Source organism: Bos indicus, chromosome 22 (genome assembly GCF_029378745.1).
Source record: "Bos indicus isolate NIAB-ARS_2022 breed Sahiwal x Tharparkar chromosome 22, NIAB-ARS_B.indTharparkar_mat_pri_1.0, whole genome shotgun sequence".
NCBI classification, from domain to species: Eukaryota; Metazoa; Chordata; class Mammalia; order Artiodactyla; family Bovidae; genus Bos; species Bos indicus.
In genome coordinates, this window is record NC_091781.1 from 30174960 (window position 1) to 30198000 (window position 23041).

At 41.1% G+C, this 23041-nt stretch overlaps 1 protein-coding gene across 17 annotated transcripts in view; it reads left to right on the top strand.

Annotated features, from left to right (window-relative positions):
* The window catches only part of FOXP1 (forkhead box P1), a 625482-nt gene that overhangs the window by 213657 nt on the left and 388784 nt on the right, over window positions 1-23041 (top strand). For all 17 annotated transcript variants that reach the window (XM_070777108.1, XM_070777107.1, XM_070777099.1 and 14 more), the window contains one exon: window positions 16048-16143. The gene's annotated coding sequence lies outside the window, so the exon portion shown is untranslated. The remainder of the gene's footprint in view (window positions 1-16047; window positions 16144-23041) is intronic.

Below are 23041 nucleotides of genomic sequence, written 5' to 3' on the forward strand. Positions count from 1 at the left end.
GCTTTAAATATCCATCTCACCTTTCTGCATTTTTGATGTCTAGTTTAAAATTATTTTCTCTTCTCTAAAAGGACAGTAGGTGTGAAGTCCATATGGGTCAGAATTTGGGTACCTTCACATCAGTGACTGTGGCCCACTGAAATCTTGTTGCTTAAATCCAGGAAATGTTGACTCACACATTTTAACACTTTAACATCAGTTCAGTTGTTCCTGCTTACCCATTCACCATTTCGTTTTTAACTCCAGTTTTTATTAATTTTGAGAATGAAAAAGGATGAAGCATCTATTCTGCATTTCAGTCAGTTTCAAGTTTCTGTAGGTTAAAGATGAATAAATAAAACAGATAGCATTAGGTCCTTCTCTGTCTTCCCTTCTTTTGCTAGCTGTCACCTTTTTTCAGTTTTTTGCATCAGCTTCTACATCTGGAGGGATGTATGTGACCTGGAAAGGCTTCCTCCAGCCCCATGGTTCTCAGCTTCTGTCTGGGCAGTGAAAGAGGCTCATAGCACAATGCCATTGAAGGACACTAAGAATTCATTTATGTAAAGTTGGAAGTTGCAGATGGTGGTATGGTTTTTCTTGGGTTCTATTTCAGAGTAAAGCAAATTCTAGACGTAACCATTTAATGCTGTTTTGGGTTCAGAGGATCCCAAGCTCCAGATTTGTTGTTGTTTTTCCAAGTGGCTAAGCCAACAATTCAAATCAAAACTTTATTCCTAACTTGGATCATTACACAATACCTCATACTATTAATTGGGACTATGTTAACCAGAATGCCTGGTAATTTTTAAGATGCCAGTCACAACTGTAAGTACAAAGATGAATGTATTGTTCAAATACTGTATGTGAATTGATTAGGTGGGGCCCAGGGACATATTTATCCCATTCCAAGGAGAACAAATTATTCTAGTACTGTAGCTTTTGGGAACTCAGCCATACCAGTTAGCTGCCTCCGGGCCTCACTTTACTTCTCTATCAGTTCAGTTCAGTTCAGTCGCTCATTCATGTCCAACTCTTTGCAACCCCATGGACTGCAGCACGCCAGGCCTCCTTGTCCATCACTAACTCCCGGAGTTTACTCAAACTCATGTCCATTGAGTAGGTGATGCCATCCAACCATCTCATCCTCTGTCGTCCCCTTCTCCTCCTGACTTCAATCTTACCCAGCATCAGGGTGTTTTCCAGTGAGTCAGTTCTTCGTATCAGTTGGCCAAAGTATTGGAGTATCAGCTTCAACATCAGTCCTTCCAGTGAACACCCAGGACTGATCTCCTTTAGGATGGACTGGTTGGATCTCCTTGCAGTCCAAGGAACTCTCAAGAGTCTTCTCCAACACCACAGTTCAAAAGCATCAATTCTTCAATGCTCAGCTTTCTTTATAGTCCAACTCTCACATCCGTACGTGACTACTGGAAAAACCATAGCCTTGACTAGATGGACCTTTGTTGACAAAGTAATGTCTCTGCTTTTTAACTTGCTGTTTAGGTTGATCATAACTTTCCTTCCAAGGAGTAAGCGTTTTTTTTATTTCATGGCTGCAGTCACCATCTCCAGTGATTCTGGAGCCCAAGAAAATAAAGTCAGCCACTGTTCCCACTGTTTATCCATCTATTTGCCATAAAGTAGTGAGACCAGATGCCATGATCTTCGTTTTCGGAATGTTGAGCTTTAAGCCAACTTTTTCACTCTCCTCTTTCACTTTCATCAAGAGGCTCTTTAGTTCTTTGCTTTCTGCCATAAGGGTGGTGTCATCTGCATATCTGAGGTTATTGATATTTCTCCCAGCAATCTTGATTCCAGCCTGTGCTTCCTCCAGCCCGGCGTTTCTCATGATGTACCCTGCATATAAGGTAAATAAGCAGGGTGACAATATACAGCCTTGACGTACTCCTTTTTCTATTTGGAACCAGTCTGTTGTTCCATGTCCAGTTCTAACTGTTGCTTCCTGACCTGCATATAGGTTTCTCAAGAGGCAGGTCAGGTGGTCTGGTATTCCCATCTCTTTTAGAATTTTCCACAGTTTATTGTGATCCACACAGTCAAAGGCTTTGGCATAGTCAATAAAGCAGAAATAGATGCTTTTCTGGAACTCTCTTGCTTTTTCCATGATCCAGTGGATGTTGGCAATTTGATCTGTGATTCCTCTGCCTTTTCTAAATCCAGCTTCAACCTCTGGAAATTCATGGTTCACATACTGTTGAAGCCTGGCTTGGAGAATTTTGAGCATTACTTTACTACCATGTGAGATGAGTGCAATTGTGTGGTAGTCTGAGCATTCTTTGGCATTGCCTTTCTTTGGGAATTTTGTAACTAGAAATATGTTCTGACCACTTTCATCTTTTTCCCCCTTCCCCCACCTACTACCCACCTTCTCACCTCTGCTGACCACAAATCTTATATTTTTATCTATGAATTTTGTTTTGGGGATGTAATTGATGAACAACACTACACATTACTTACTGATGCACAACATAGTAATTGGATAATTCTATATATACCTTACAAAATGATCACCATGATAAGTCTAGTTACCATCTGTCACCATACAGAGGTATTACATTATTATTGACTATATTTGGCACACTGTACATTGCATATCTGTGGCTCATTTGTTTTGTAACTGGAAGTTTGTACCTCTTTATCTCCCTCACCCATTTCACTCATCCCTTCACCCCCTCTGCTCTAAAATAGAAAACATAAGTTCATTTTGAAAGTTAATATTCCAGTGCCCACCAGGTAATGTAAATTTTAAGGATAATTTTACAAAGTCTGCTTCACTCCTGCAACCTTCCAGCTTTGTTTTTATCAGCAGCGAGAGCAAGTGATTTCTTCATCTTTGTCCTTTTAATATCATTTTATTATTTCCACGTGTGAAATCAGAGTATTTTAGTTGGATAAACCATTTCGTTTCCTCATCATGCTTCTGTCTAGAATGTCTCCTTGTACTTTTTATTCTTTACTTGGGGAGATATCCAAGTTCTCAGATATAGAACATTTAGGACCTAATTTTAATATGATAAGCTGAGAATTCACTCGACGGTGGCTTGTAGTTACTTCTGTCTAGATTTTCCTATCTTCCAAGGTGAGATATGCTATACAAAAATGTGAAAACAAGACCAAAAGCAAGTGTATGCATCATCACGTGACACTGAAATCACCTTCTGTTTTTTCCCCATATCACACTGTTTAGTCTTGTCTGGATTCCAGCTGTTTCTTTACTTAGGCCAACTTGTTGTGTCTTCCTTGGAATTTATCTGAGGAGAAGAATTAAGAGAAACCCTTACAATTTCCTTCTCAGAAAGGACCCCTGACTTGTTTCCACTTATCTGCAGATATCAGTGAGCTCTTTTTTTTTTTTTTTTTTGTGAACACATTTAGAGGTAATGGGTTTTGCCTTGATCTGATAACTGATGGAATCTTCTCTCCTCCTCAAGGCAGTTCTGGTTTAACTTCTGTGGGGATTTGACTCTTGACGTGGCTTGGGATATTCTCAGTCTGATTAGCAAGGATGTCAGCTTTCCTTCAAGTGAAGGACCAGGTCGTCCTTTATTGTTCAACATTTTAATCTTTGGGTATGAACAGAAACAGACTCACAGACATAGAACACAAATTTATGGTCACCAAACAGAAAAATGCATGAGGGGATAAATGAGGATCTTGAGATTAGCAGATACAAACTGCTGCATCCTAAATAAATCAACAGTAGCGTCTGACTATATGGCACAGGGAACTTAATTCACTATCCTGTAATAAACCATAGTAGAAGAGAATATGAAAATATGTACTTTCTAATATGTGTGTGTGTGTGTGTGTCTAATCATTGGATCACTTTGCTGACACAAGAAACTAACACAACATTTTAAGTTAACTATACATCAATTAAAAAAAAAAAAATGACTGGTAGACACAGGGAGAAATCAGAGTAAAAATTAATGAAGCCAACTTTGATACAATTGCCTCTCTGTTCAAGAAGTGCAGGGAGTTTGCTATTTTATTTGTCCAGGATGAGATACTAAACTCTTGCTCTTGAATATTGGCAAGTAGATAATTGTGTCATCAGGTTATGATACTTGAGGACAATGCTGTGACTTGGGTCATTGCACAGTAATAACTTGTCAGCTTTTTGCTCCTTGTTGTCCTTTGGGGGTTCAGATCCTCCCGAAGTTCGTTTTCTGACTTGTGTATGTGGCATAGAATGAGCATACTCAATAAAATGCTTCCACAAGAGACTCTTATTAGTATATGTACAAAATACTTCTGAGCTTTAGTGGAAGTTACTCCATTATGACCCTTTTTGCATGCTCCCTGCTGAGAAAACACTCTAGAAACGGATGTCAACCAGGGGAGATTCATTCATTCCATACGTTTTCTAATTTCCAAAAATGTACACCGTCAATATTTTTTCTTAATTGAACAGTTTGTTGAACAGACGGGTGCTTTAATTATGGTGGTCTAAATTTACACACATTGCAGTGGTATTTTGCTACATTAATTACCTTACTTGTCAAGAGTAACAGGTAATTACTACATCAACTCACCCTCCTGCAGTACATGGAAACATAACTTTATTTGAACAGATACAGTACTCCAGATTATAGCCACCCCACACCCTAGGTTGTGATAAGAGATAGCTGCGCTCACAGTATTTGTTTTACCATGAGGAAGGGAGAGAGGTGAGCTGACCCTTTTCCTTGTGTCTGTCCACCTAAGATGGAAATCCAGAAACTATGTCACGGATTCAAAGAATCTGGACTGGAAGGAACCTTTGGAATAATTGAATTCATTAAATCTTCTCCTTGAAATGTGTTTCAGAGAGTGACTTTTCTAAGTATGCACAAGAAGTAAAATTAGTGTCCGGTCCAGAATTGGCACTGATTTTTCCCCACCAGGCTGCTAAAAAGCTTAGAAATGTGAATGACTTTTAAAAAATAATTCTAGAAAAATCGTTTGGTATAAGACATTTTGAATATTTGTTCACTTCATCTCTCTCATTTGAACTTCTCACCGTTGCTTTGGCTGCCTCGTGAAGAGTATTTATCCTGTATTCTGTTGAACTGCCAGGTACAACTCATGTCATTTGATTTCCTCTTCAGTGTATGGGTGTCAGCTTTTATGACAAGTTGTGTTAAAATTCTAGTTTAACTTTTTTTTTTTTTTTTTGTGTAAAGGTGTGAACATTTTTGAGCATATAGGATGCCCTTAGCAAAAATGCAGCATTACCTCTCTTGGTTGCCATGGCATAGAAAGAAACGATTGTGTTAGCTTTTAGGTGTGGCACGGAATATACTCAATGACATAATAGAGGCGGTCTGTCTTGAAAGGCTTTGTCCCCTTTTTAGTCAAACACCTGTGACAAAATTACGAACTGTGGTTAACATACACCACTTACAAGTGGTTTTTCAGTGGCAACCAGGGTGGAGGAGCTCAGCTTGCAAAGGACTTTCTTTCCCTTTGCGCCTGGCAGTGGGAGTGGGCTGGCATTAGAAGGAAGCTCGGGATGTCTAAGGGTTATGGACACAGCCTTGCAGACGTGACAGGGGTGGTTTGTAGATGATAGAGGGGGCCTCTTGGGGGATTTGAGATGTGCAACCAAGCATCTCCCCAGCCTTTGACCCACTTCAGTTTCCCAGGCCTGAAATTGTGAAACAGATGCCTCATTCTTAAAATTGTAGTCTTTTCATGAGCCATTACACATCTCCCTGGGCTCTGGAACTTGTGATATTATAGTCTATGGTTATTGACTTTTTTCTTAGTTTTTTTTTTTAATTAAAAGATTGCATAGGCTAATTATTATAATTTAGTCATTCGTGCATCCAGCAAATATCTCTTGAATGTCTGCTGTGTGACAGTCATTGTGCTGCATGTGGCAGGGGAGGGGCACTTAGTGAGGGAGCAAGTAGAACAGATCCTTGCTCTCATGGAGTTTGCCTTCCAGTAGAGGAAGCAGAGAGAGTCAGTAATGAGTGCAGTGGAGGGGCAGTGTATTTACATAGAATAAAAGTACGTGAAGGAAACAGTATATACATCCTGTACCTTGACAGGGTCATTTAAGACAGTCTGATCAGAGAAGGTGGCATGAAAGAGATAGTATCTAATTTAAGTTATAAAGGTTAAAAATGTCCTCCGTATACAAAGAGCTAAAGGAAGAACATTTTGGGCAGAGAGAAAGGTGAGGGCTAAGTCTCAAGTGTTAGTAGTAAGAGCAGATATGGGAACAGAAAGCCATTAGTAAGAATGGGGGTGAGGGATGGGGATGGTATGGGAGAAGTTGGAGGGGGACGTTTGGCCCTGCATGACAGGGCAAAGGGCTGGGTCTTATTTGAGACTGATGCAAAGTCCTCCAAGACAGCCACTTCCAATTCAGGGTGCAGAACAGACCACACAGGTGACTCCGGGGGATGGGATTGCAGAGCTTCAGGTATTTTCCACAGAGTAGCCTTCTTTGGGAGAGAGGCGATGGCCTTGGTCCCCAGAGATTGGGCATGGAACCCTGGAAGAGGCCCTACCTAAAACAGGCTTGGCTGGTCCTTGTTAGGAGAAGAGCATCTTCTTCCTGGGCTGGCATCCGGATGCAGGTGGACAAGGAAGTCCTCCAACTTCAGCTGCGGTGGCTGAACCTGCAGCAGCTTCACCTAGGGACAGAAATGTGAGTTTTCTGGCCTTACCACAGCCTTAGTGAATCAGAAACTCTGGGTTAGGACCCAACAGTCCTGCTTTAATGAACTTTTTGGGTGACAGTGATGAGCATGCAAGTTTGAAAGCCCCTCTTTATAAGATATATTAGTGCCGCCGGAAAGAACTTAACAGTTCTCCAGACTCACTGTCCTCAGTCTGCAGATGAGGGGACCCAGTTAAAGACAAGAACTTAGTGGTGATCCTGTGCTGATGAGAACCTGGCTTTCTTGATCTTATTCTAAGTGCTCTTTATTCTTGGGTTTATGGATTTAAAGAATAAACAAAGCCCACTTTGGTTTTCTTGAGGGATCATTGTGATATTTATAAAACGGAGGAGACAGATGGATATTTAAGAAGGAATAGCGCTGTGGTCTGTGAACTGAGGCTGCCTCATTTCTCCTAATACTGTTTTCTCAGATAATTTAGAAAAGCAGTTTTAGTGTGAATAACCTGCTTCTGTCTCCCTGTCAGTGGTAGAAAAACAAGTGTTTTGTCTTAAGTTACACCACTGAGACACTTAGCAAAGTGTAATTGCATTCTTTTATTTCTGTAATACTCAGTGTACTTGGCCTTGTTTTTGGATTGAAAGTCCTGGTACTCCCAAGTTATATTTATAAAGTCATGGTAGAAGGCAGAAGGTGGATTATTTTAAGGCCTGGTGTTTGTGCTTTCTCGTTTCTGTTTTGACCAAGAGAATCATAGGATTGCCCTCTTCCCTGGCTAAGTCCTCTTCACCTTTGATGTCTTAGGCTTCCAGACCATTTGTCACGTGCAGCCTTTTCTGACCTCTTGTGCTTAGGTCACATCTCTCTGTTGATATTTCCCACTTGCTTGAATTGTTTCCTGGTAGACTGTGGCCCTCAGTGAGGTCTCTGCCCTCAGTGGTCACAATTTGAAGCTATACTCAGCTTTGAACACAGTGTCTGGCCCAGGGCAATTACAGAAAAAGTTAACCATCACATGAATGCTTGCCCTCTTAATTGATTCATCATTTGTTACTCTCTTAACAAAACCCAGTTCTAGGAAGACACAGTGATAGATTTTCTAAAAGGAGAATACACAGAATATTAAGACATGGTCCCACGGTGGAGACAAAGCCAAAAGTAAGTATGTATTCAAGGAAATTCTAATGAGGGCTATAATAAGTTGTGAAGTACATTAGTCAGGATGTGTCGTGCTAGCTGCCATGACTAACAGCCCACAGGTTTTGGAAGCTTACCATAATAAAGATGTATGTCATGGTCCCTCATGTCTGTGTGTGCCCACAGAACGTCTCCATCCTCTACTTGCCATGAGAACAGGGGCTCTCCATGGTCTTAGAGGAAGAACAGGGAACATGGTTGTTGTTTTTTTTCTGGGCGGGGGGGGGGGGGGTGGGGGGCTGGTCAGGCTTAGAAATGGTGTGCCTTGCTTTTGCTCCATCCAATGGACAAGAAATCAGGCACTTGGTCCCAACATAAGAGTCAGGAAAACAGGGCAACATAATCTTTATGTGTGCCCATGAAGAGGAAACTGAAATGGCACTGGTTATTATGTGATAATGCCAAGCATCATGTTACTTTGGTTTTGGCCACTAATGTTTGATCACAGTAAAGCATAGCACCTCTTGTTTTTGTAGTCTGCTCATCGATAAACACCCTTGTTTTCCCGGAGATCAGGAAGAGCCATGCCCTTCAGGGGACCTTGATTGGTGTGTGTCACAAGGAAGATGTCTTTTATTTCATTCCCAAGTGAAAGCCCATCTTCCTCTGGGGTGGGGCAGGGTGATTTGTTGATGATCCAGCTGTGGCTTGCCTTCATTCCACTGGAAGCTGGAATATTCTATCCCAGGTGGGAGTGTGACTACACACAGGTTGGGTTTCCCCTGGCAAGACCTGTTTGTGTTTGTTCTGCACCTGGCCCTATCTTTCTCTTCTCCCCCTCGAGTTTACAGGTTTGGAGAAAAGAGCTTGCTGGTGGTGAAGATGTACAAAATTTTCCCTGCTGACCGTTGTTCTGGGCTTACAGAGGACCCATGGGCAAATGCTTATGTCTTAGGGAGAAAACTGAAGTTACTTTTAAGACTTTAAGTTTTTTGTATAGGTCTCCCACATTGCAGGCAGATTCTTTACTAGCTGAGCCACGAGGGAAGCACAAGAATACTGGAGTGGGTAGTCTATCCCTTCTCCAGCGGATCTTCCCAACCCAGGAATCGAACCTGGATCTCCCACATTGCAGGCAGATTCTTTAACAGCTAAGCCACAAGGGAAGCACAAGCATATTGGAGTGGGTAGTCTATCCCTTCTCCAGCGGTTCTTCCCGACCCAGGAATTGAACCTGGCTCTCCTGCGTTGCAGGCGGATTCTTTACCGACTGAGCTACGGATTCTTTACTGACTGAGCTACCAAGGAAGCCCATTTGTGTACTTGTATCAGGTTATTTTGAAGACGATATTATGGGGAATTTTTCATAATACATTAAGTGGAAGAAAATATATAATTAAGTGTTTACAGTGCCCTGTATTCTTTTGTTTTTTTAGAATGAGAGGCTGGGCAGGGCCAGTGGAGATATGTAGTTGAGCTAAAGGCTGGAGAGTTGTCCAGTGGCCAGATCATGAGGGCCCTGTATGGGCTAAGGGCAAGTTTTGATCTCTTTCCCCCCAAGTACTGGGGAGTCACTAAAAGTATGCAAGTGCAGAGTGAGTGCAAGGTGAGTATGCCCTCATGGGTGTGTGTGTCTGAGACAGAGAGCGACTGGCTGAGCGAGAGAGAACAGTGATGAGTGGTGACTGCCTTTGCTGTGTGTTTTTTGACTGCTGGGGAAGGATGTCCACAGGTGAGAGTGAGTGTGAGACAGCATGGAACCCTCTTCCATCTCCTCCCACTTTCTGCTAAGTTACTTGTCAATCAGGAGCTCACCGTTCCCATTTCAAAGCAGGGTAATACATTGGGGTAAGTATTTATGAAGTGCCGAGCTTTTTGATCGATACCTATGTTGTTTTAAAGGAGCCAATGACTTAGAATTGTTCTAAGTTATTGAAAGACTTAAGTTATTGAAAGACGAACTTACTGTGTGCCAGTGTGGAAAGAAGAGACAAAGTATAATTTTTGCATCAGGCAAATGATTTACAGCTATAATCCTCAAGTAATCAAGCTGTTTCTACAAAGTTGTTTTGTTCTTTGAAAGACTTAAAGTATAAAAAGTTAATTTACTTATAGAATCTCATGAAGAGGACTTTTTAAAAGTAAGGTGGACTGTTCAGTTGCTTTGAGGAATCTTAATTCAGTGCATGAGATTCTGTAACACTGTGTTTGGGACATGAGAGATGTCATGAATCTCTGCTCTCAAGACATTTCTGGTCTGAAAAAGAGGCAATCAAGCCATTAATAAATGAGTGTCAATGAATGCACGACAAATGTCTTCCTCTTTCTGAAGTTGGCTTTTTGAAGATAGCTTTTTCATATTCTATAACCAATATTGGAGAAGTTGCTTTGTTTTGGAAAAGAAAAATATAAACAATTCTAAAGAAAAATAGCACCTAATCCCATTTCCTCCAAGGCAAACTCTGTCCATTTTATTTTTCTTTGATGCATATATTTGATGCTTATGCAACTGAGAGTCTACTTTAGCTATGATTTTTCTATCTTGCTTATTTCATGTCACATTATAACAGTCATCTGCACACATTTCTCTATTCCCATAATTATTTTAATAACTACAAGATACTCCAGATTGGGCTATCATTGACTTGCTTTTTTTATTCTGTTGGGATTCACATTTTAGGTAAAATAGATTCATAAAGTTTATCTCATTTATGTCTTGAACCATCTTGTATACTTCACTGTTGTCATAAAACATTAATGGGGAACTGAGATTTTTTTTTTTAAACCATTTGTCTGTATATGTCTGTGAACTTTGCCATCAAAAAAAAAAAAACAAAACAAAACAGTGAACCTTGTTACAACAACTTTACTTTCTTGGGAGAATAACAGAAGGTATTTGATGAGTTTTTTTCTGGCATATTCTATCGTTGGACATGTAGCTCCTACTCTGAAGTTGGTTAATAAAGAACATCCTCCAGATCCAAGAAAACTCTTTGGTTCTAATGTGGGAGAACTTTGTGCCTGATTTTGGAACTTCCAGAGGTTGCCATTTCTTGCTCCCAGCACACCCTTCTGCAGTGACATTTTAAATCTACAAATTATTTATTTTTCTTATTTTTTTTTAAAGTCCTTATTATAAGGTTATTTTAAAGTGACTGTTGTAACTTCTACCTTAAGACAGGGACTTGATTGTACTGGCTGAGAAAAACCATCAATGTTTTCTTTCTGTTACAGTGGCACTATTTTCCACTACTTTACATAGGAGAAATCACAGTGTGTTATGTTTCAGTATATAAAACCTCCAATCAATTTTCTAAGGCAGAAGTTAGCCTTAGAAATGATGGTGATGATCATTTTGCAATCCATAAAAATAGTGAATCAGTGTGTTTTACACCTGAAACTAATAGAATAAGTCAAATTATACTTTCAACAAAAGGAGGGTGATGAAGAAAAGAAAGAAGCAGCAGCTGGCAAATTATGGCCCCGGGCTCCCATCCGGCCCACTGCCTGCTTCTGTAAATAAAGTTTTATCAAAACATAGAACCCATTTGTCTACTTTTCCCCTTTGGTTGCTTTCCTACTGCAGTGGGAGAGTAGGGTAATGGTCAGAGGGAACTTAGAACAGCCGCAAAAGCTACAGAATCTAAATTATTCACTGCCTGGCCCTTAAGCGAAAAAGGTTGCTAACCCCTGTTCTCAAATATGAACAAAGTATAGTAAAATGCCTTATATATACTTATATAACCATCACATTAAGAATGTAAAAATGTTTAAACTATTGATTTGTTACCAATTAATATGGCCTCAACATGCATTTTTTATTATTATTTTTTAATGTGGATTTTTATTTTAAATCACCAAGAATATCTGTGACACATACCCTTTTGTTGCTGGCTTTTCAAAACCTCTGTAGAAGTTTCTGACGTTCTTCTGATTATATTGGCACTGGACACTTTCTCCTCACACTTGTAATTGAAAATATTGTATTATATTTTAAAGCATGTCATGAACTTTGTTCTTTTATAAGCAACAACCAAAAGTGCTTGAGTTAGAAATAAGTCTATTCTGTAAATTTTGGATATTAAAAGCCAAGAGGCATTCAACTAAGAAAATGTCTCCTGAATCGACATTCCCTGACATCAGCTCATATTTCACTTCTTAGAGGCTCAGTGTTCATATCCATAAATTGGGAATCGGATCTCTTCACAAGGCTATGTGAAGATGAAGTAAAGAAAGATACACTTGACACATTTGGGGACACATTAGCTGGCTGTCCCCATTCTCTTTTCTACTCTAAGCATAATTAGAGGAGCTGATAATCACAATTGTAACATACCTTTAGGGATGTTTTCAAATTTACCAATTTACGTGCAGTATTCCCAAGAATCAAGTATAATTTTGGAACCAGGTTCAAATTAAAAAAGGTCTGTGTATTTGGATACGAGATACTGGCAATTGTAACAAACATTTCTGAGTCTCAGAGGCTTATCTTAATGCAGGTATTATTTGTGAGCCACCTCTGTCTAGTGTTTCCCTGGTGGCTCAGATGGTAAAGCGTCTGCCTGCAATGTGGGAGACCCAGGTTTGATTCCTGCGTCAGGAAGATCCCCTGGAGAAGGAAGTGGCAATCCACTCCAGCACTCTTGCCTGGAAAATCCCATGGACGGGGAGGGGTCACAAAGAGTTGGACGTGACGGAGCAACTTCACTTTCTTTCTGTCCCGTGGGGTGGGGAATGGGGTGTGGTGGTCTGCTCCATGTGGTGTTTCAGGGACCCTGACTCTTACCACCCAGTGACTCTACCATCTTGCAGGCCCTGGAGTTCTTCCCTGGACTCCTGGGCCCACAACCCAGGCTTCTGGGTCAGGATGAAGTAACATACCCACTTCCATCTATTTGGCCAGAACTCAGCCACAAGGACCCACCTAGCTAGAAGTACATCCCATCTGTGCACCCAACAAATGGGTGGAGATTTGATGAACATTTAACCAGTCTCTGCCAGTCTGACCACATCTTCTTGAGTTATTTAGCAGGACACATACTTAAGGCCTACACTGCACAGAGATAGATGCTAGTAATCCCAGAACCTGTCTTTCACAGGTACCCATGTAAATAACATTGGGAGACAGTCATGCTGGGTAGGGACAATCAATCTGTATACTTGTTTAAATAAATTTTTTAAATTATCATGGGATCTGAATCTTCCCCCACATATTGTATGCCATTTACATAGTTTGGCATTCTGAAATTGCAGATCTATCATAGAGTCAGTTTACAGATACATGCATAAAAAACGTTGCCTGCAGTGGCATTTTCATTCCCAAAGTGGTCTATGTGGACTTGTATTTATTTTGCTGTATTGTAAAAGCAGAAGTCATACGCAGTGTTGATTGGAATTTTTATCCATGCGGACAGATAGAACATTTGTTGAAATACTACCACTATCATTTACTTAAAAGTGCACATCTGACAATGAACCAGATCAGGACCATTTTCGATTTTTTAATACCTCTCGTGGATCTGTGCACACCTTTTTTAAGTTATTCATTTTTAATGATGATTATATGAATATTTTAGGATTTATAATCACCATTAAACGAAGGACAAAATTTATCATACCAAAATAGAAATTTAATTTAAAGTAGAAAGAACTTGATTGCAAGGTTTAGTAGACTGGAAACAAGACACATGAGAGGATATTAAAGCACACTTTTTAAAAGACCCTTAAGAGTACAGGTTTACAATAGATTTGGAAAAAACACAGTTGTATTTAGTGATGTTTGTGAAGCTCATATTTGAGACAATCTCGTCAAACTTTTGTAAGGTTGAAAAGAACACTAAAAGCAAACAATTTTTGGTCATTCCATGAAAAAAAAAAAATAGCTTAAAAAAAATCTTTATTCAGTACCATAAAGGTGGTGAAGTGTATTTGAGATAGAAGTTGCTCTTAACCTTAAGGTGATTCTGTGGCTTTGGTCAAGAGTCAAGCTTATACATGGCCGTAGGTGATTAAAAATATTTCTTACACTTTTCTTGGAACTCTTGACATTTCCTACTACCTGTCACTTTGTCCTTGACGAAATTTGAGGCCAAAAACAAGTTGACAAGGGTGGTTTTCCAGTCAGCTGTTCCTCGTTTTTTCCTGGGCAATCCTTTGTTATATTTGAGTTCAGATTTACTATTCATGAACCACATTTTAATCAGTGACCATATCCGACAAATGGAAGCTAAGCACTGGTTAGTATGTTGAAAATAAACACAAGACTCTCATTAATGTCGCTGTCTGAATAATTAGTTGAGCGTGGTGTACCGAGCTGTGGTGAAAGCAAGCTGGCTCCTCACTGGAGTGGCAGGCTGACAGCCGCGTCCTGGAGTGTGGTCATTAGTGAGCCCGCCATCGGTGTCGTGTTACGGTGTCAAATTAGTTAGTGTCCCCTTAGGAGAGAAACTGGACCTACAAATTATCCTCCCACATCCCTGCAAACCGTGTTTGCGAAGCCTGTGATCACGTGCGGGCAAATTATTAACATAGCTCATAAATTAACTAGTTTACAGGCTTATAACATTTTACAAGTAGATAATAAAGGGTAGAAAAGTTTTCCAATTGCTCTGCCCTGATGTGAGGGCCGTGATCCGCCGACGTTTCCCAGAGAAGCCCACGACTGATGGGTTTTGAAGAGGAGCAAACCCATGGACTGTCACACCGAATGTCTGGAAAATGTAGACCCTGAAAGGAAGCCAGTGTAAATCCATTGGAAACAATATAATTAACTTCGTTATCTCATTGCTCTGATGAGTCCATGACAACAGTCCTCTTTCTTGTGGTGGCAGTTGCTCATTAATGAGGTCACCAATTAAGTTTGAACTTTGCCAACTGAAATTATCTGGAAAAATATTTTTGATTCATTCTTATCATGCTCTTAAGCTGCCTTGTTGAAGGGGAATAATGCTAACACAGCATGTTAAACTCATATATATGAGAATGATGACTCTGAAGCTGTAATGTATTTGAGAAACAGTTTATATTCACGTTGATAGCTGATACCTAGAAAACAGAGTGTGGACCAGTCTGGCCTGAGTTTCTCTCTTATCAGGAAAAAGCCACTGGGAGCCCCACTTCTTACCTCTCCTCTGAGCCCTGGTAGACAGACACCCACATAGTTTCCGGAGATACATGACTATTCAAATCATAAAACTTCATACATCTCCTTTTCGGTTTCAACTTCTCTGTCTGATTAGATTAGAAGACACGTACGTTCACAGACTTTCCTCTGAGTTTACTGTTACGAGGAAGCAACGCACACACACAGGGAAGATGTCATGCTTTTTGCTCCTCCTGTAGTTCCATTTCCCCCGCCTGACAGCAGGACCCTCCTGTGGTCTTCAGGGTTGTACAGTTGTCATTATCATCTCAGGGATCTAAGCAGAAACGGCCTGGCATGTAAAACCTTGCTCCTGACTACTAGTCACAGAAACTTCTGAGCCCGCTTGAGGATGAGTTAACTTGTCTGTCAGCAACTTCAACTTACTTGGCAATGGGTTTGGTAGATACTCCACTCGTAAATACCCACCCCAGCCATGAAGACACACAGCCTCAGCACACCTGAGCACTTGCGCAGGCTGATGGGGTTGCTGTGTCACAGCTTTCTTCTGTAGTTCAAGTGCAGTGGCAAAGAACTGTAACCTTTAGCAAGTGAGAATTGGTGTTTGGCTGCAAAGGAGATAGCTTGTCTTTTTCTTTTCTTTTTAAATAAGGTACTTATGTACGTGTGTGTGTGCACATGAGCATGTTACACACATGTTTGAGTCTGTGTGTTCTCTGGTGCTTCTACTGGACACACTGGGAGAGACTAAAGCCCAAAGCCCAAAGGAAGATCTTCACTGGGACTTAGGGATCATCTTAGCCTTATTTCTCAGAATGAGAACATTGGAGTTCTGAGAAGTTATACCCCCAAGTAAGAAGTGTTTGGAGTTAGAGGAACCAAACATCCTAAGTGAATGAAAATGCCTTCAAGAGCGGCAGTTTTACTTGGCTCTATAATATTTCACACTTTTCTGCTATAATTCTGTACAGAGCTCAAATTAGGAACTAACAGAGTGCTGATTCTAGAACAGAAAGGACAAAATAGATGCTTATATACGCAGATACTCAATTATATACTGAACGTAAAAGTCATGCATCAATAAGGAAGACATAAGGCTTACATGAATGTGTTACTTTTGAAGCATTAAAGTTTGTCACTTCCTTTCCTTAACCTCTTCTTCTTTTTTTTTTTTTTGTTTGTTTTCAGTGTTCCTCTGTATGTTGCAGTCCTGTGGCATTATGCATGCCCTCAACCAGTGACCTCCAGACTTTTTATGGCTGTGAGACACATTAAAAATTCAGGGTAAGTGACAAACAACACTTGCGTTGTGTACTGATCAAAAATTGCCATCCACCCTTGCAGATGACATGATATTGCAGGTAGTAATCCCTCAGAAGATAATGGAATGCCCCATTATCAATCATGAGTTCCAAAACCAGCAGGAATAGGTTTATTGCATTCCATGATAGCGTTATGGCTTTGCAGTGTAGGATTTGTAACCTGGATCATATCTGTGGAAGTGTGATGTAATGAAGGGTTGGCAAATTTTGTCTCTAAAGGGCCAGATAGCAAATATAGTCAACCTCATGGACTGTAGTCAGCATAGAGACTAGTATGTTGCACAGTCTCTTGCAGCTAGAAGAGTCTCACATAGAGTCTCTTTTGCAGCTAGCTGCCTCTGCTGATGTAGCACAAAACTAGCCATCAGTTCAGTTCAGTCGCTCAGTCGTGTCTGACTCTTTGCAACCCCATGAATCGCAACACGCCAGGCCTCCCTGTCCATCACCATCTCCTGGAGTTCACTCAAACTCACATCCATCGCGTCGGTGATGCCATCCAGCCATCTCATCCTCTGTCGTCCCCTTTTCCTCCTGCCCCCAATCCCTCCCAGCATCAGAGTCTTTTCCAATGAGTCAGCCCTTTGCATGGGGTGGCCATCAGCTTCAACATCGTTCCTTCCAAAGAACACCCAGGGCTGATCTCCTTTAGAATGGACTGGTTGGATCTCCTTGCAGTCCAAGGGACTCTCAAAAGTCTTGAATAAACAAATGGGCATAACTGTGTTCCAATAAAACTTTATTTGCAAAGCCAGGTCAAGGGCCATATTTGGCCTAAAGGCCATAGGTTGTGGACCTCTGATCTAATGGAAAATAGATGGGGAACAGTGGAAACAGTTGCTGACTTTATTTTGGGGAGCTTGAAAATCACTGCAGATGGTAATTGCAGCCATGAAAGTAAAAGATCCTTGCTCCTTGGAAGGAAGGTTATGACCAACCTAGACAGCATATTAAAAAGCAGAGACATTACTTTGTCAACAAAGGTCTGCTTAGTAAAGGCTATGGTTTTTCCAGTAGTCATGTATGGATGTGAGAGCTGGACTATAAAGAAAGCTTAGCACCGAAGAATTGATGCTTTTGAAATGTGGTGTTGGAGAAGACTCTTGAGAGTCCCTTGGACTGCAAGAAGATCCAACCAGTCCATCCTAAAGGAGATCAGTCCTCGGTGTTCATTGGAAGGACTGATGTTGAAGCTGAAACTCCAATACTTTGGCCACCTGATGTGAAAAACTCACTCATTTGAAAAGACCTTGATGCTGAGAAAGACTGAGGGCAGGAGGAGAAGGGGACGACAGAGGATGAGATGATTGGATGGCATCACTGACTCAATGGACATGGGTTTGGGTAAACTCCGGGAGTTGGTGATGGACAGGGAGGCCTGGCGTGCTGTGGTTCATGGGGTGTGGTTCATGGGGTCGCAAAGAGTCGGACACGACTGAGCGACTGAACTGAACTGACTGAACTGAACTGATCTAATGCATCAAAGGAGATAAATGACCTAGAATCAAGATACCTCACTGGGTAGCAGTCCCTCTGATCTTGAGCAAACAATTTATCAGAATGAAATGGGAATTAAAAAAACACCTGCGTTTACTATTGAGGTAAGAGTAGGATGTAGTTGTAAGGATGAAACATCATATAATGTACATGAAAGCACTTTGAAAATTTTGAAATTCCTTACAAATGTAATGAATGCTCTAGACCATCATTCTGCTTCACCTAGTGAAGTCTACCTGCTTCACACTTTTAATCACATTGGGCTTTCATGAGCTAGATGAGTGTGAGGGAAAGCTCTTTTATTTTCTAAGTCATGTGGTTTGTCTCTACGTTCCTTCTATGTTGAAATGTCGCTTTAGTAGCAAATATGAATGAAGAGCTATATGGATAGGTTATGGCAGGCTAAAGATCAAATGCCAATGAGGAACTATTAAATTTCCTTTAATCATCAGGTTTGGAGAGTGTTTTGAGATCTTCCTCATTTAAAATAGCTTTGGATGTCTACAAGTGTGTTTGAATTTCACAAGTCTTGCATGTCAAAACATAGAGATAGGTTCAGCAAATATGCTTCCCTGGACTAGTGGTACTGATTAAGAGGGAAAGTCATACTTAAAACAAACAGTTTGATGAATAAAGGGGTAATCAGAATCTCAATTCATGAATTTTCTAGTTTTCTTTTCCTGACAAAAAGTAGGATAATCTTTAGCTATGTTTTTATGTCTTTGTATCAGATAAGAATGATTTTCTGGTAATAGATGCAAGTATGTAAGTTTTAAAAGATTAGTAGTGTTTTCTCTCTCATAAAAGATATCAAGGGGAGAGCAATCTGTGTTTCCTATCTTTGTGCGATCTCTACTTGCCTGTTCAAGTGTTGTTTATTTTCAAGGTCACATTATGGCTGCTGGCTCTCCAGCCATTGCTTCTACATCCTGAAAGAGGCAGCATTACAAGAAATAAAAAGAGTAATCTTCCCAGCTGAGGAAGCCCTCTTTAGATAACTTTCCATGAAGTCTTACTCGATGGCTTCTACTTACATCATTTTAGTCACCGTTAACATAAGGGCATCTGATAATTACATCCTTAGACTTGAGGAATTTGATGTCCTAGATCAGTTCCAGGTTCTAGTAGTAATGAAGAAAAGGTGTATGGTTATTGAGCAACAGTTGTGGTTACTTGCATGAAATCATGCTATCAGTTTTTCTTCCATGTCTAATATTTATTTATTTTGATGAATGCCTTCTTTCTTTTATTGATTTGGTGTGTATAACATCTTACTTGAACTTTATATGTTTGAATTTCAGCTTATTCAATTGTCAGCAGAGATACATATCTCAGTAAATATTTTAGGACTATAATATTTTTACTGCAAGTGCCATGGCAAATTCTAAGAAAGAAATTTCTGTCTCAAGAGAGCTATCAACAAAAATTTAAACTGCCAGATTTGTGAATGGATTTTCTCTCCTCTGGATGGAAGGTTTTGTTAAAGTCTGAGTGCTAGTGTGAAATCAGAGCTGAATATTCAGTGGAACAACTGATGCTGAAGCTGAAACTCCAATACTTTGGCCACCTGATGCAAAGAGGTGACTCATTTGCAAAGACCCTGATGCTGGGAAAGATTGAAGGCGGGAGGAGAAGGGGACGACAGAGGATGAGATGGTTGGATGGCATCACCGACTCAATGGACATGAGTTTGAGTAAACTCCGGAAGTTGGTGACGGACAGGGAGGCCTGGCGTGCTGTAGTCCATGGGGTCGCAAAGAGTCAGACACGACTGAGGGAGTGAACTGAACTGAATGCTAATGTGAGGTCCTAGGACATACTGGCCCTCACTTAATTGTGTTCTTCCCAGTATGTGTGCGGGCTGTCACTGATGACTTTTTACTGTCTCTCAGAGTCTGGACAATGCCGTCTACTCTGCATCTCTGATTTTACTGTTTTGCTGTATATGTGGTGAAAGCTTCCCTTGGGGGATGGGAGAGACAGGAGAATCATTCCCATTTCTCTGTTCCAGGTTGGTCTGGAGTTTATTCTTGTGAAAATTACTGTCTAACTGAATGAGACTTTCCTTTACTTCCTCATGTAGTCTCTGCCTATACTAGTCTGTGATAGATGCTCGTAGAACATGGTAGCTGATGCACTCCTAGACATTTACTGAATGCCGGCTGTAGATATAGGATAGCAATATGGGCAAGAGTGTCTACATTGCAATTAAATCAGCTGAGATTCAAATTCCACCTTTTCCATTTACTGGCTGAGTGAACTTGTAGGGTAAGTTACTTAACCTTTCTGGGCCTTGGCCTCCTCATCTGGGAAATGGGGATACATATAGGAGATAGATTCCTGTAGCAAATTACTGAGATGATATGCGTAAAGAGCTTAGTACAGTTTCTGGTTGGTAAAAAATGCCAGTATTGTGCCACATACCCTGGGTGAGATGGTGGAAATCCCTGTCTTTGAGGAATTTTTACCATCCTCTGGTTAGTTCATTGGTTCTTATTTTACTGGCAGACAATGTATATTTCACAGTCATCGCTTCTTGCCTAGCATACGCTTGGAAGTTTAAGTAAAGCCCCAAGAGGTGACTTTGATGCCCATTGTCAAGGACAGTGCAACTATGTATGGAGCAGGACAGCCCGGCTAACAGGACTTAGATCTCTGGGTCCTATTTTGACAGTTTCCCCTGAGAGGCATGCAGTGGTTTTTTTATTCCATTTTGTACTTACTCAGGCAATGGGACTGCCTAGCAAGCAAAATTCACTAACTGCTTTCAAGGTGGTATTACTGATGATAATCTGAAACTCAAGGTTTCACTCATGCAGGCTGACACTACACGAGGCTGGTCTGGACTAGCCTCATCCCTGGCCCTGCCTCTGTGCTGAGTCTACAGAGCAGCCTCTGGTCCCTCACACATCTTCTTGGGACTGGCCCTTAGAGGATAGTGGTGTCTGCACACAGAAGCTGCTGTATGACTGTGATGGAGAATGTCAGCAGGACTCATAGACAGCTCAGTTGGCAGTATGTCCCAAAGACTTGATCATGGCTGTCTAGTGAGTGGGCTTTCCAGGTGGACCTAGTGGCAAAGAACTTACCTGCCAGAGTGAGGAACCTAAGAGGTGCAGTTTCGATCCCTGAGTTGCGAAGATCCTCTGGAGGAAGAAATTCTCCAGTGTTCTTACCTGGAGAATCCCATGGATAGAAGAGCCTGGCAGACTGTAGTCCGTAAGATTGCAAAGAGTCAGACACGACTGCAGCGACTTAGCAAGCATACCTGTCTGTTGAGTAGTTGACTCTCTGAAAAAGGTGACTTGAAGATCTTGCTTTTTCAAGAGACTCTTGGAAACTACATTTTTGCTCTGTGGTTTCAAATATTTTATTTAGACACTATTAGATGTTCAGATGTCATAAAATCTCTCTTGCCTCTGGACCATGGGATTCTCTCCCTGGAACATCTTTTGTGTTTCACAGGGCTAACCCCTCTTCTCATCTTTTTTTGTTCAGTTCAAATATCAACTTCTTGAAGTGACCTTCCCTGACTACCCACATTACAGTTGATTTCCACTCCCCCCCAACCCACTCTGAGGCATCGAAGATCCTTGTGTGTTTCATTTACTACAGCTTCTGACACTTTCTGAATACACCTCTTTACCAGGTAGTAAACAAGGGGCAGGTCTGTCTGATTCAGTTTGGCTTCCTTGTGGCTGACAGTGCCCAGTCAATAGTGGGCAGGCTGGCAGTCAGCATTCACTGAATCAGTCAGAGGATATTTGGGATGTCCCTGTGGATTTCTGTAATTCATAGTACCTAAGAGGTTGGCATCTGAGTGAGAGAATAAGAAAACAAAGAAAATGATCCACGTCACCTTTATTATAGGAATGGAATCCTACCCCTGGCTTTTCTCTTGGTAGCTTCCTCTCTACATTGTACAAGGTTTTGGTACTCTGTGTGTCCCATCCAGAAAGGGTTATCTTCCCCATGAAGACAGAAGCATTTGCTATCTGGTCCTAAAGCTTATGGTGGGCAGATCAGATCAGATCAGTCGCTCAGTCGTGTCCAACTCTTTGTGACACCATGAATCGCAGCACACCAGGCCTCCCTGTCCATCACCAACTCCTGGAGTTCACTCAGACTCATGTCCATCGAGTCAGTGATGCCATCCAGCCATCACATCCTCTGTTGTCCCCTTCTCCTCCTGCCCCCAATCCCTCCCAGCATCAGAGTCTTTTCCAATGAGTCAACTCTTTGTATGAGGTGGCCATAGTACTGGAGTTTCAGCTTTAGTATCATTCCTTCCAAAGAAATCCCAGGGCTGATCTCCTTTAGAATGGACTGGTTGGATCTTCTTGCAGTCCAAGGGACTCTCAAGAGTCTTCTCCAACACCACAGTTCAAAAGCATCAATTCTTCGGCGCTCAGCCTTCTTCACAGTCCAACTCTCACATCCATACATGATCACAGGAAAAACCATAGCCTTGACTAGATGAACCTTTGTTGGCAAAATAATGTCTCTGCTTTTGAATATGCTATCTAGGTTGGTCATAACTTTGCTTCCAAGGAGTAAGCGTCTTTTATTTCATGGCTGCAATCACCATCTGCAGTGATTTTGGAGCCAAGAAAAATAAAGTCTGACACTGTTTCCACTGTTTCCCCATCTATTTCCCATGAAGTGATGGGACTGGATGCCGTGATCTTCGTTTTCTGAATGTTGAGCTTCAAACCAGCTTTTTCACTCTCCACTTTCACCTTCATCAAGAGGCTTTTTAGTTCCTCTTCACTTTCTGCCATAAGGATGGTGTCATCTGCATATCTGAGGTTGTTGATATTTCTCCCAGCAGTCTTGATTCCAGCTTGTGCTTCTTCCAGCCCAGCATTTCTCATGATGTACTCTGCATATAAGTTAAATAAGCAGGGTGACAATATACAGCCTTGACGTACTCCTTTTCCTATTTGGAACCAGTCTGTTGTTCCATGTCCAGTTCTAACTGTTGCTTCCTGACCTGCATATAGGTTTCTCAAGAGGCAGGTCAGGTGGTCTGGTATTCCTATCTCTTGAAGAATTTTCCACAGTTCATTGTGATCCACACAGTCAAAGGCTTTGGAATAGTCAGTAAAGCAGAAATAGATGTTTTTCTGGAACTCTCTTGCTTTTTCGATGATCCACCGGATGTTGGCAATATGATCTCTGGTTCCTCTGCCTTTTCTAAAACCAGCTTGAACATCTGGAAGTTCACGGTTCACATATTGCTGAAGCCTGGCTTGGAGAATTTTAAGCATTACTTTACTAGCGTGTGAGATGAGTGCAAGTGTGCAGTAGTTTGAGCATTCTTTGGCATTGCCTTTCTTTGGGATTGGAATGAAACCTGACCTTTT